The sequence below is a fragment of the Peromyscus eremicus genome, chromosome 15 (assembly GCF_949786415.1).
Source record: "Peromyscus eremicus chromosome 15, PerEre_H2_v1, whole genome shotgun sequence".
NCBI classification, from domain to species: domain Eukaryota; kingdom Metazoa; phylum Chordata; class Mammalia; order Rodentia; family Cricetidae; genus Peromyscus; species Peromyscus eremicus.
In genome coordinates, this window is record NC_081431.1 from 13,103,173 (window position 1) to 13,116,653 (window position 13,481).

Sequence of the window (13,481 nt, forward strand, 5' to 3'; positions counted from 1 at the left end):
GACTGACTGTCCATCAAGCTCCGGGAATCCTGCTGTCTCTGCCTCCCCAATGCTGTCTCCCCAATGCTGTCTAGATTTTATATAGATGCTAGGGATCCAAACTCAAGCATTTTACCAACCGCACCATCTCCCTAGCCTAGGAAAAAATAAGGAAATAGCTTTATATTTTAGTTTTGTGGTATTCCTTTGTATTGTGTTTTGTTTGTGGCAGGGTCTAGGATATTATGTCCCCCTTGCCTTGAACTCAAAATCCTCCTGCTTCAGTCTCCCAAATATGTGAGCCATCACACTTGGTATATTGTAGTGATGTTACTAGCACTTTGGGAGGGGTTTGGGGATGGCTACGTTTTCTTTTTGCACAAAATGGTGAAAGTTATATTTTTATAACACTGAGGTACACATATGTTAATTTGGTTATTTCAAAAGTGCCCAGAAGAAAAGACGAACACTTGCCCTATTTGCTTTTGCGTAAACCTTAACATGAATGAACTCCAGGTGCTTCTGTAAGGGGTTTTAAATGTGTAAAACAATGTCCTAGGGAAGACAGACAACAGAAGGAATACCATTAAGAGAGGAAACAGTGATAAAATTGGAGAAGAGTCCCAAAGACTGATGCCAGATTGTGCCCACTTAGACTCTGTTAAGTTCTGCTCCTGGCAAGGATGTAAATCAAATCACACAGCCAGCTATTTAAAACTGAGAGCAAAGCACACAGCCCAACTATAAAAAACTAAAACTTAAGATGTCATTGATATGAGGCATTAAACCCCCCCCCCTTACACCAGAACTATGCTAATGCCATACACAAATTTGAATAACTAGAGACATCATGCAAACTCTTCCTTAAAATCGACGCTGGATGGCTCGGCTCTAGGGAGCTAGAACTGCTGTTTATTATCTGGGGTCCTCTGGAGAAGTGTCAATTTCTCAGAATCCTAAATAGAGGAAAATAATGTGGAGTTAATTAAAGTGTGCCAATCCAATCATTGCCCATAGGGTGTGGAACTAACGGGTCATTAGGAGAGCAGCAAAGGCCAGGACACTCGTAAATTGGTAAATCCAAACCACTCTTCAGAGATGATGAATACACAATTTAAAAAAGAGGCATTCTGCAACATGGATATTTACTGGTTCTTTTTGCATGACCATCTTGTATTTTTTTTTTAAAAAAAGCCTTGTCTGTGTGTGAAAAGAACTGCCACAGTTGAGAATCTTCTAGCTAAAGATAGCAGAAAAAACCAAGACAGTTTTCTCTAAACATAGTTCAGATTAGAAAGTATATCTAGGGCCATATCACCCTGAATTCATCCCATCTCCACACTATCTCGGAAGCAAGCAGGGTCAGACCTGGTTAGGATTTGGATGGAAGAAACTACTTATCAGATAGGGGAGAGAAAAAAATCAACCAAAGAAACTTTGACCACAGAATGGGCACGACCTCAGGTTTGATCCCCAGTGCTGAAAAGTGTGCGCACATACACTGTAAACAAATATTGAATACTAATTAGCCTTTCTTCATTTTCAGAGTCATATGGATTAGTAACTCTTAAACTACTTTCTATGTATTCTTGGATTAAATATATAACTATACCAAAAAGAAGGCATGTCTCTTATTTGAGAACTACAAAGATGGAAAGAAAAAGTGAAAATAAACTACGAGGCACTCATTTTGAATTATAGAACAACTTGAACTCACATAGCAAAGTATAATTTTTTATGGCTAAACTAAGTTTTACTTATTCACTCTGATAAGCACAAAGTGAGCATGGATTTATGTACCTATTTTTTTGCTCACATTTAATTTTTATTTTGACTTTTTAATACTACGCAATACAATATGTATTTCATTTATTTCTTTATTACTGTTTGTTGCTGCTTTTATTTTATTTACTGGAAGTGAGAAGGCACTTTTGTGACCTATTTCTTTTTCTTCTGTAGGTCTTAAACTTTCTAAATTTGGAACATCTAAGCAGGCTAAAGGGAAGGGGGTGCAGGTTCAGAGTCACTTTGGAAAAAGAAAAGCTTGCATTGTTAATCATGCCCTATGGTGAATGGTGAACTGGTTGTACAGTTACATTTCATTCCTAATTAATTGTGCTTAAGGCTGAATTAAATTTGGGGGTTCCCTTCTTAGAGCAGCTCCTATTGGCAGAGATGCACGAACTGGATGATGTCATGGCAGTCACTGAAGATGTTCTCAGTGTCCAGGGCACAGGTAAAGTAAGGGTCACAGTAGTAGTGCCCATCTCCACTAGCAACGCTAATTCTCAAAAACTCATCCCGGATGAAGTAGCTGCTAACCCAAGGAGGTCGTAGGTCTTCTTCAGGTTGGGGAGTCACATCCTCAAGAAGAGCGTGGAGGGCGAACTCAAAGTAGTCCTCAATCTTGGATTTCCCAGTAGTCCTCAATCTTGGATTTCCCAGTGAGGACTTTCTCAGCAGCAGGTCTTGCTTGTTGAGGAAGAGGATCGAAGAGCGAGTGTGCAGCCATCTGTGATGCTCTTGAAGAGGTTCAGAGCCTCCTGCGGGTGTATGAACTGTGTTGTCCTCCCTCATGGTCAAAGATGTCGGCAGTCACATGACTGCAGCAGTCATAGTGCTGGCTGCCCACTTCCAACAAGTGGAAGTTGGCTTTGTCCACCTGGAACTTGGTCTCAAAGATTCCAGAGGTCGGGACGTGGCAGAGAAGCAGGTCCTGGTCACTTGGCATGTAGTCAGGCTGCTCGATCACACTGACCCTGTCCAGGAAGCACTGGGCTCAGTCAGCTGGTGCCCACTGGAGCTCTGGTAGCAGGCACGCACTCCCTCCACCTCCCACAGAGCTGTAGCTGGAGTTTTCTCCAGTCCTGCTGAAAGGACCAAGCAGATGCCATAACAGGCTGCTCAGTCTTCTCTCAGAGATCAGGCCTCAATTTCAGTTTCCTGAGACTCAAGCACACAGTTTCTGGGAGGGCCATGGACAAAAGACATAGTCATTGCAGTAGCTCCCTTTCTGCACGTACTCTGACTGCTCAAAGTTCAGCCAGTTGTTTACTGTCTGGGACCCCTCACCAACTTAGAGCTATGTGCATGGGTCAATGTGAACGTGCTAGGCTAGCCAGCCCCCTTGGCAGCTCAAGGACAAAGCCTGAGACTTGTCCCAGACTGCCCCCAAAATGATAATTGTAACCCCCAACCAGTAAATTCAAAGGTTACATACCCTCACCCAATTAAACCCATGCCAAACCCCCAACCCCCACCCACCCACCCTGAAGGGCTTGTGGTTTTTGCCTTTAAATAGCTAGCCTCACAAAGAAAGAGGAGCTCCTCCCTGCCTCACTATATTGAGTGTAGGAACGAGTTCCCTGCCTAAGCTTGTATCTATAGAATAAACCTTGTTTTTGCATTCTGAACATCTTCAGTCTCCAGTGGTCTCTTTGGGGTTGTGATCTGGGCATAACACTGCCTGACCCATGGTCAGGACAAATCTCTGTCACCCGCCATTCCCTCAGTTGCTCAGACCCAACCAAGTAAACACACAGAGACTTACAGTGCTTACAAACTGTATAGCCATGGCAGGCTTCTTGTTATCTAGTTCTTCTATCTTAAATTAACCCATTTCTATAAATCTATACCTTGCCACATAGCTCATGGCTTACCAGTATCTTACATGTTGGTACTCATGGTGGTGGCTGGCAGCGTCTCCTGACTCAGCCTTCCTGTTCCCAGAATTCTCTTCTCTGCTTGTCCCACCTATACTTCCTGCCTGGCTATTGGCCAATCAGTGTTTTATTTATTAACCAATCAGAGCAGCACATTTAACATACAGAACATCCCACAGCACAGAGCCTTGGCATGCTGGTAGAATTCACGTGGGAAGCCAAAGTTCTGCACAATCAGCTCAGAGTGTGTCCACTCCTTTTCAGGTTTGGCCAGCTCCACAGGGGACACCAGGTTGCTCATGGAGGTAACAGTGGTTTCAGAGGCCTCCTTCAGGTTGTTTTTGATGACCTGCACTTCAGTGGCCTTCTCTCTATCTCCATTAAATCCATTAACATGCAGGATCCTCATCTGCTTCACAAACAGAATCTCCAGCACCCAGCAGCAGGCAGTGACAGGTAACCCTGCTTGTCCTTCTGCAACTGCTTCTCTGTCTTTCCTTGGCCTCTCACAGGGCCTTCTCATTGCACTGGTGCCCTGCCTTACTGCCTCGGAAGCAGCCCATGACCGCAAAAGGGCAGGGCCAGGCTGCAGGATGGTCAGGACACCAGGAGGGTGGTGGCTTTGACAGAGGTAAGAGCACAGTTCTCTGCCCCAGGCAGCCCTGAGGTGGTGACAACCCCTCTTACATACCTAATTTGTTTGTTGGATGTTTATTGTTGTTGTTTTTTGTTTTTCAAGACACAGTTTCTCTGTGTAGCCCTGACTGACCTGAAACTAGCTCTGTAGACCAGGCTGGCCTTGAACTCATAAAGATCAGCCCACCTGTGCCTCCCGAGTGCTGGGGTCAAAGGTGTGCACCACCACCACCTGGCATGTACCTAATTTTTTATGATTTGCTTAATGAATGAAAGAACCATCCAGATAATAAAGCTGGTTCAAAGAAGCACAAACTGGTTAACACTGCACAGGGCAAGAAAACTGGGAATTTCTAAATTTGGTTTTTGTTTTGAGATTTGTGTCCATTTTTATTACTTTTCTTTTTAACCTGATAGAAACCATTTACACCTGTAATGGATTAAAAATCTGCATGTCAAAATATGACTTTATAGACTCATGGCCCTCTTCCATAGTGAATAACAAACTAAAAAAGGCAATTAAATATTTTACTGGAGAATGAGAATATCCTTGGGGGAGCCTGTCTATACACAGGAGAGTTCTGCCTGCCTCAAGGACCAGGAAATATGGTTACTTCCCTAGCAATCAATGCTCAGCTCTCAGTTTCTCCATGAAAGAGACCATGGGTCCTCAAGAAACAGTTCATTCCTGAGCAGACAACAGAACATCTGTAAGAAGACGCTAGAATATTCTTTTGTTCTCCATGAATGATGAGGACATGACAGGAGGGCAGAGGAGGTGGCTTGAAGGGACAGATCCTTGTGAAAATCAGGGCCAAAGGGAGCATCAAAATAAATAATAATGGTAATGCATTCTAAGGCATGAGTAAAGTGAGACTCCATGTGTCCTTATCTACATAAGGGCTGGAAGCAAGGCTCCTTCTAATCATGAAATGGCAACCAGCAAGGAAGAAGACCTCGTTAAAGACTTGCAACACTGATTATAACAATCATGACAGATTATAACAATCTGACAAGAAATGCTGATGAAGGCTGTTGTGAGGCATCCACCAGAGAAGACTGTGAGGCATCCACCAGAGAAGACCGTGAGGCATCCACCAGAGAAGACCGTGAGGCATCCACCAGAGAAGACCGTGAGGCATCCACCAGAGAAGACTGTGAGGCATCCACCAGAGAAGACCACTCGGACATGGGTTTAAGACCGTACGAAGTCTTTATTAGCCGGCCGGTGACTACACTGCGTGTTCAGGACCACAGAGTAGCCCAGCCTTTCTCACAGTGAGCTTTTAGGCACAAAAACCATGTCCTGGCTTGACATACTTAGATAACAAGAAAAGTTAGCCAGAAGCAGAACTATAGAAGTCAAAGAGCAAGGTTAGTACATTTAGAGACTTTCCCAGAACTATATGGACGTTGATGGATTAGGTCTTTGTTTTAGTTTTGGCAGATGGTACTGTCTACATGCTGAGTTTTACATCCTGAGTGGTACTTCCACCATGGAGTCAGTTGTGCTAAGGTCTTGGGGCCCCTGTTACAAAGGTTAAAACTGGTAGGTGGAAGCTTGATGAGGAAAAGCGTGTGGTGTCAAAATACTTCCCAACGAATGACTGATTAATTACAAAGGGGGAAGTAACTTGGTAATGGAGAAACTGGCAGTCCCTGCCCTGCCTAGTTGATCAAAACTAGCATCACAAGAAATGAAACAAATCAATGTCACATGCCTCCTTAAAGCAATGTCCTACAAAGAGCACACTGCTCAAAATCATATCTCAATCTCGGGCAAAGAGCAAAGAAACTTAAATTGAAGGCATTGCACCAACCATACTCTGTGTTTTTTTAAAATGTCATGGTCATGAAAGACAATATAAGCTGAGAAACCTCTGTGGCTTAAAGAAGACTGAAAGATATAACATCTGAATGCATTCCATTGCCTGCATTGGGCCCTTTACCAGGGAATGTTCCCACAGCCATAAAAGAAACTAATGAATTTAATATATAAACTATGGATTAGATGGTAGCAATATATCAATGTTAAGTATCTAGTCTTTAATATACCTTCAACTATTTTCTTTAATATACCTTCAACTATTTTCTCTAATATACTTTCAACTATTTTAGGGGTAGACCGCCTAATGTCTGCAACCAGTTCTCAGGTGTTAAGAAACAGGGACTGCCACAGCCATATCTGATGGGAACAGCAGGAGTCATAAAGCCAGCACGTGTGCTTGACAAAGATCCAGCAAAGCTGAGCCACATGATGGCTGCCATGCCACCTTTGGTTTTCATCTCCACCTGCTTCATACTTGGGGGACTTTTGATATTTGTACAATTTAGGCATATTGGATTGACAGAAAAATTTTTATGAATCATTTATGCCTTCTCCCAGGAATCCTGTTTCTAAGCTTCCCCAGGAAAGTCCTGAACATACTACCCCTCTTGATTTTAGGGAGATATCCTTATCTATTTGAAGGTCTTCCTTATGCCTCGGAGGTTGTGACACACATAAAGAAGTCAGAGGTCTCTACATGAGGCTATGAGATAGTCTTGAAACATCTGTCCCTGTACTTACACAGGAACAAGATATTCAAAACAAAGTAAACTTTAAAAGGTCAACAAGATTCGGTGGGCTAGAGAAGTTGGCCACAGCCTCTTCCCACTATACACTCAGACAATTATGTGGCATATACTTCTGCCCTACACAGAGACATATTGATGAGCAAAGTATGGAGTGGGAAGATAATAAAAGAATGAGATGTCAGGACTTCCCTTTCTCAGAAAAGTTAGCACATGCAGAGCCACTGTGGTGTCCTATGACCAAGGAACAACGGAATGCCAGGAATAGACATAGACAAATTCTATAAAGATATAAAATATAAATATTGCATTATGCCAGAATTTGAATAATAATTGCAGCAGCTTTGGCCTGAGGATTGTTCTTGGGCACTCTGACCATTAAGAGTTAATAATACACTGCTTGGGACATGGCAATAAGCCTGAGCTGGCTTGAAGATTTTGTTTTGGTCTAGCATGCTTGAAGCAACCAGAGCTACCAGCCTGAGAACAGGTTGTCATATGCTTCTAGGTTCTTAAAAATTGGGTTACAGGGTTTATGACTAAAGATGATAACTCTGTTTATTAATGATGTCAAAACTTGAGGGAAAATGATTGGAAATGATAACTCTGTTCTGTCACTGTTTTTATTAATGATGACTAAAAGCTAAGCAAGAGGAAGTGAAACACATGTCCTAAACAAAAATGATATGATCTATGTTGAAATATCATGAATTTATCCCTGCTTATTAAATTCTATATAAATAAAGAAGCTCTCTGGCTGCTAGTCAGTCAGGCTGCAAGATTCTGACCATCACCATGGCCTGGCTCATTCACCCCCCTTCCCACCGCCATCCCAGGCACCTTCTTACTTCCTCTGCAGATCTGCAGGGACCAGTTCACCTCCAGGAATGGCTCCCGGCAAGGGACACACAGAGACTCACACATATTCAGATAAATAATGATATGTGTATGTGATATGCATATAATAGTAGGTCAATAAATAGATGGTAGAGATACAATAGGTAGATATAGACAGTAGAACAAAGCAAAAAAACAACAAAAAGCAAGCAATTGGCAAATCTGGGCAAATGATGCATGCAGGGGTGTTTGGTACTATTTTTCCATAAGTTTAAAATGTATTACACAAGTCTATTTTCATCACTATAAAGACATGCCTGAGGCTAACTTTAGGGGAAAAGCCTGTTTGGGTTCATAGTTCTGAAAGTATAAGGCCTAAAGGCCTCACCTCATATGGCCTTCTCTTGAAAGCGTTTGTGTGTGTGTGTGTGTGTGCGTGTGTGTGTGTGTGTGTGTGTGTCCATCCTGGAGCTTGCACATGCACCTCCTCTCTTTAAAGCCCCTCCCACAGTCATGAGATCAGCCCTAATCACCTCACCTAATCCCAACCACTTCCATGGTCTCACCTCTAAACACCACAGGGGGCTGAAGTTCTCTGCTCCATAATGCCTTGGGGTAGCAATCACACCAAAGTGTTTTCAGCCTGTGTGTGGGTCACTCACATCACATGCAAATCACAGTGTTTGTCAAAAGAAAAGTCCTCCATGAAAACCAAGAAAGACTTCGTCAGCCTCATCATAGCCCAGGGTGGGTCTTGGACAAATGATCTGCCAGCAACCAAGAGCAGTAATCCACAATTCCACAAATAATGGGTCACTGTCCTCCCTTTGGGTCACTAGATAGAAAGGGTCAGAGTGGCAAATAGCTCCCAGCACACAGGGCCCAGGGGTCCTTGAAAGAAGGAAGAATAGCCCCAAGCCACAGCAGAGTCACCCACTGAGACCAGTGGAGAGAGATCTTCCCTCCTCTGGTCCCTGACACTCTAAGCTACAGGATCTGCCTGTCGGAAATGTGTTCTGACCCATGGTGCTGTGAGTCTGGGACTTCCTGCAGTAAGTATGAGGACAAAGAAGAAAACCATAGTTCCAGCCATCAGTGGCAGGTGACCCGGCATGTTCTCATGAAAGAAAGAAAATATTCTCCAAGATTAAACCTCCAGGGAGGAAAGGGGACTGTGCTGAAATGTGCAGAACATGCTAGAAAGACTAACCTAACAAGATTTGTGACCCCAGCAAGAGGGGTAGTGATCAATGTAAAAAACAGATGCAACAAAAAGATACAATCCCTCTAAGAATAACTAGAAGTCACAGGAATTTATCTGCATGATGACAACATCAGAAAACAGAACACCTGGCTACATCACCTCAGAGGAGGGTCACACTCCTCTTGCCTTCAAGGCCCTGGAAGCTGCCTCCTGATGATCACATCCAGAATTAGAAACAGGAATCTTTTGATAAAGGGGTTTTCATTATTATCTTTATTCTACCTACTGACCATCCCCAGCCTCAGAGGTTCTGAGAGGTTGTGGACATCCAGCTATGCCGTGACTGACCGGCATGGTCCACACAACTGCAAAGTGAAAAACAACATTGTGTTTGAAGCTGGGCCCCCGAAGTATTTTTCCATCCCTCTTGTTATCTTCTGAGCCAAGTGAGTCAGTCCCAGCACATTCCAGAGGAAACACAGTGGTCCCAGATGAAAGGAATTCACTCTCAGCCACTCTCAGCACATTCCTGAACAAGAAAGCCCTGCATTCCATGAGGACAGGACAGTCGATCACAGGCCACCTCACGGAGGCCCTTGGAAATCCTGTCCCACTCGGAGAAGATCCGCCTGAGAAACACAACAGAGGCCGGAGCCCAGAACCCCAGCCAAAACGGTGTCATAAAAGTAAGTGATAAAAGAGGCTGTGGAGCCGGTGGAGGGGCCAGAGGTGGCCAATGGCATCCAGGAAACAACAGGGCAGATACACATATGAACTTGTAACAGGGGTCCCTAGACCTTAGCATGTAGCATGAATCTTAAAAGTTCTTATTAATAAAATCAAACCAGAGGCCAGTTATTGGGGTGAATGCTGGAAGGTCAGAGAAACAGAACAAGCCACAGCTATCTCACCTCGCCAATTCCTCAGCTGGTCCTGTTTCCTCTGACTGGAAGCTTCTGTGTCCTCATCCCAATGGCTCTCGACTGAACTGCTGCTGGAAAGCCTGAAGCTTGATTAGCTAAAAGCTTCTGGTTTCTGGTCCTCACGCCTTATAAACCTTTCTGCTTTCTACCACCACTCCCTGGGATTAAAGACTCACTTTCTGGGATTAAAGGTGTGAGTCACCATGCTTGGCTGTATCCTTGAACACATGGATTTCTGCCTCTGGAATGCTAGGATTAAAGGCGTGTGCTACCACTGCCTATCCTAAGTATCTAGTGGCTGTTCTGTTCTCTGACCCCAGATAAGTTTATTAGGGTATACAATATTTTGGGGAACACAATATCACCACATTAGCACAACTGACTCCATGTGGAAACACCATTCAGGCTGTAAAACTCAGCACACAGACAGCACCACCTGCCAAAACTAAAACAAAGACCTAATCCATCAACGTCCAAAGTTCTGGGAAAGTCTAAATGTACTAACCTTACTTTTGGCTTCTGTAGTTCTGCCTCTGGCTAACTGCTCTCATTTACTGAAGTATGCTAACCCAGGATGTGGTTTTTGTGCCTAAAGCTCATCCTGAGAAAGGCTCAGTGCTACACTGGGACCCTGAACACGCAGTGTACTCGCCAGTCAGCTAATAAAGATTTCTGTTGTCTTAAACCCACGTCCGAGCAGTCTTCTCTGGAGAACATGCCACAACAAACTCACAACAATTATGACAACATACACAAGACCTGTGCAAATCCAACCAGAGAAAAATCACAATATAGAGGGTAGGAGATGGACGTAAAACTCCACCATAAACTAAGGAGCAATTGGTATTTAATAGCTGCTGGGAGAGGAGAGGCAGTCTTCCTTAATGATACGACCCAGGAGGTTGACATCACACCGGACAGGCTCCACCCCTAGAACTAGCAGGGCAACATAGACTGGCCTCAATGGGGAAAGAAGAAACATCTCAGTGTTGGGTGGGAAGGGATGGAGAGGATGGTAACGGAGAGCTGGGGGAGGAAGGTAAATGTGGTCGAATACATCGTATAAAGTTCTCAAAGAATTAATAAAATATTTTTGCTAATAAAAAACAATTGCTAAATTTTTTTTTTAAACAAGTGTCATGGATGAGGGATGGCTTCGCAGGGCCCCACCCTGAGGATCTACGGGCAATTGATGGTTGTTCTGGGAGAGAGAAACGTTTTCTTCAGTGGCACAGCCTGCTGAGATGCCCATGCGCCGATAAGCAATCTTTCACCCTTGCTTCCGTTAGTGATGCTAATTATATTCATTGGTTCCCCCCAAAATGAGGGGAACGTTTTGAAAGAAGGGAAACTAATTGGGAAGAGAGACATAATAATCAGAGTAGGAGGAGACCAGAGAAGGTAATGGGGGGCTAATATGATTAGAATACGTCATATGCATGCATGATGTTGTCATAATAAAACCACGGTGCACAATTAACATATGCAAAGTGAAACCTGACACTGGACAGACTCAGTCATCTTTAGCCACCTGAAGCAGTGGACCCCAAAGGTGCAGCTAGACCTGAGTGTCACTCCAACATCCCACAAAGAATCTCCTTCCACTGCCTTCACTGGGGAACTTGCTCACAACCATGCCCTGAATGGTGTGTCTGAGAACCAGCCCCCAGAACACATCCTGGACCACCTTGCTGGAGTAAATTTACAGTTCCTCCTGCATGCAGGAGAAGTTCATGTACTTGCCCTTCTCGGGGCTTAGAGACTGACTACACCCCTAGGCTTAGGGTCTCTACTTCATATCACATCACACCCTTGCTTCTAATGTCACATCACTTCCCACTCAGACCTCTGCCTCCCTCATAAGGACCTTTGTAATGGCACTGAGTCCACCTGGACAATCAAGGAATCCCTCCCCATCTCAAGATCCTTAATATCATTTCTTCAAAGTCCCTTTTACCCTGAAAAGTAAGACAGTGAGTGCGGGTTCTGAAGATTAGGGTGTGGTCGTCTTCAGGAAGCTGTTACTCAGCCTACCACAGCCACCGAGCCTCAGCCAGCGGGAACATAAAAGCAAAGGGCTGTTAGAGACAGATTCCATCTGTGCATGTTATAAAGTAGAGATGATAGATAGATGATGATGATAGACAGACGGATAGATAGATAGATAGATAGATAGATAGATAGATAGATAGATAGATAGATGATAGACAGATTATAGATAAATGATAGATGATTGATAGATAGGTAGATAGATAGATAGATAGATAGATAGATAGATAGATAGATAGATAGATAGATAGATAGACAAGTAGGTAGGTAGATAGATAGATAGATAAATAGATAATTGGTAAGTATGTGAATAATAGATAGACAAACAGGTATCACATATATATGTGAATGATCAGTATTAGACTCCAGAGGGCTTTGAAATCAGGATCTTGATAAATACATCACTGTATTTTGCTGGTTTTAATTGCTTATGCCGAAATGGCTTTTTAGATAGAGATTTCCATTTGCATTGCTGAATGAAATGTTTTTTTCTTGAAATAACTTACTGTATTTTTGCCACAAGGTGGAGCCAACGAAACATCAAAGAGACCTTCAGAGCAGCCATTTTGCCCTGGCTTTCTGGCGGGTTGTGAAGTTACCCACCACTGTTCCCTGTGTGATTTGGGTGTAAAGACTGTATTTGTTCAGGAAATCTCAGGGAGCCTTCCAGTTTCCTGTATTCAGAAATCATCCAGTTCCGCACAAGAGTAAAGAGAGATGTTCTCTCCTGAATGCTGCCAGCATGAAGGGATGAGTGTCACTGTGAGTGAGCACACGCTGGGAGACGCCATAGAGTGTTATCATCATCAAGGAAACCAAGTCCTTCCCAGGTCTGGGAGGAGGGAGTCATCTGGGCTGGGGATGTGGGAGAGTGCTCCTGGCCAGAGCTTTGCCCCCAGGGATGTGTCTTTATTGCCCCGGGCATGCCTGTGACAGTGTCCATTGTGATCTCTCCTGCCACGCCTCTCATGCACAGTGTCACAGGTCCCCACACCTACTGCCCTTCTATGGCCTCACACCATCTGACCTCTGTGTACCTCCTCGCCTCACTTCTGGCCTCCGACAGGCCCTGAACAAAGATTCTTCGCTCGACCCAACTCAGGTCAGGCTCCTGAACCTTCTGAGCATGTCTCATAAAATCTGCTTTTAACAAAGAACTCTGTTAAGTCACCTTATCAAGAATGTGCCCATCCTCAGGCCGGCAGGATGGTAAAGGGGCTTGCCGCCATGCCTGACAGCCTCAGTTCAGTCTCTGGAACATGATGGAAGAAGAGAACTGACCCCTTCAAATTGTCCTGTGACCTACACACACACATACACACACACACACACACACACACACACACATATACACAAACACACACACACACACACATACACACACACACAGGTGCATGCATGCTGCAGCATGTATATGACCTCTCCCCCAACACATACACACACACAGAGGTACACATAATTAATTAATTAATTAAATGGGAAAATAAAGAATCCCTCCGTCTCCACTCTGTTCAACCCTCCACTATCCTCTGAGTGACATCTGATCACCTGACTTGGCTTCATCAAAAATGCTGTTAGGTGGGTACGATGGCTAGTTTGATTGAATTAAGAAACATG

General features: G+C 43.9%; 1 pseudogene; it reads right to left on the reverse strand.

The window, feature by feature from the left end:
• Positions 1-2,130: 2,130 nt before the first annotated feature.
• On the reverse strand, positions 2,131-4,204 carry LOC131925679 (guanine nucleotide-binding protein G(s) subunit alpha-like; annotated as a pseudogene).
• Between the last annotated feature and the right edge of the window lie 9,277 nt (positions 4,205-13,481).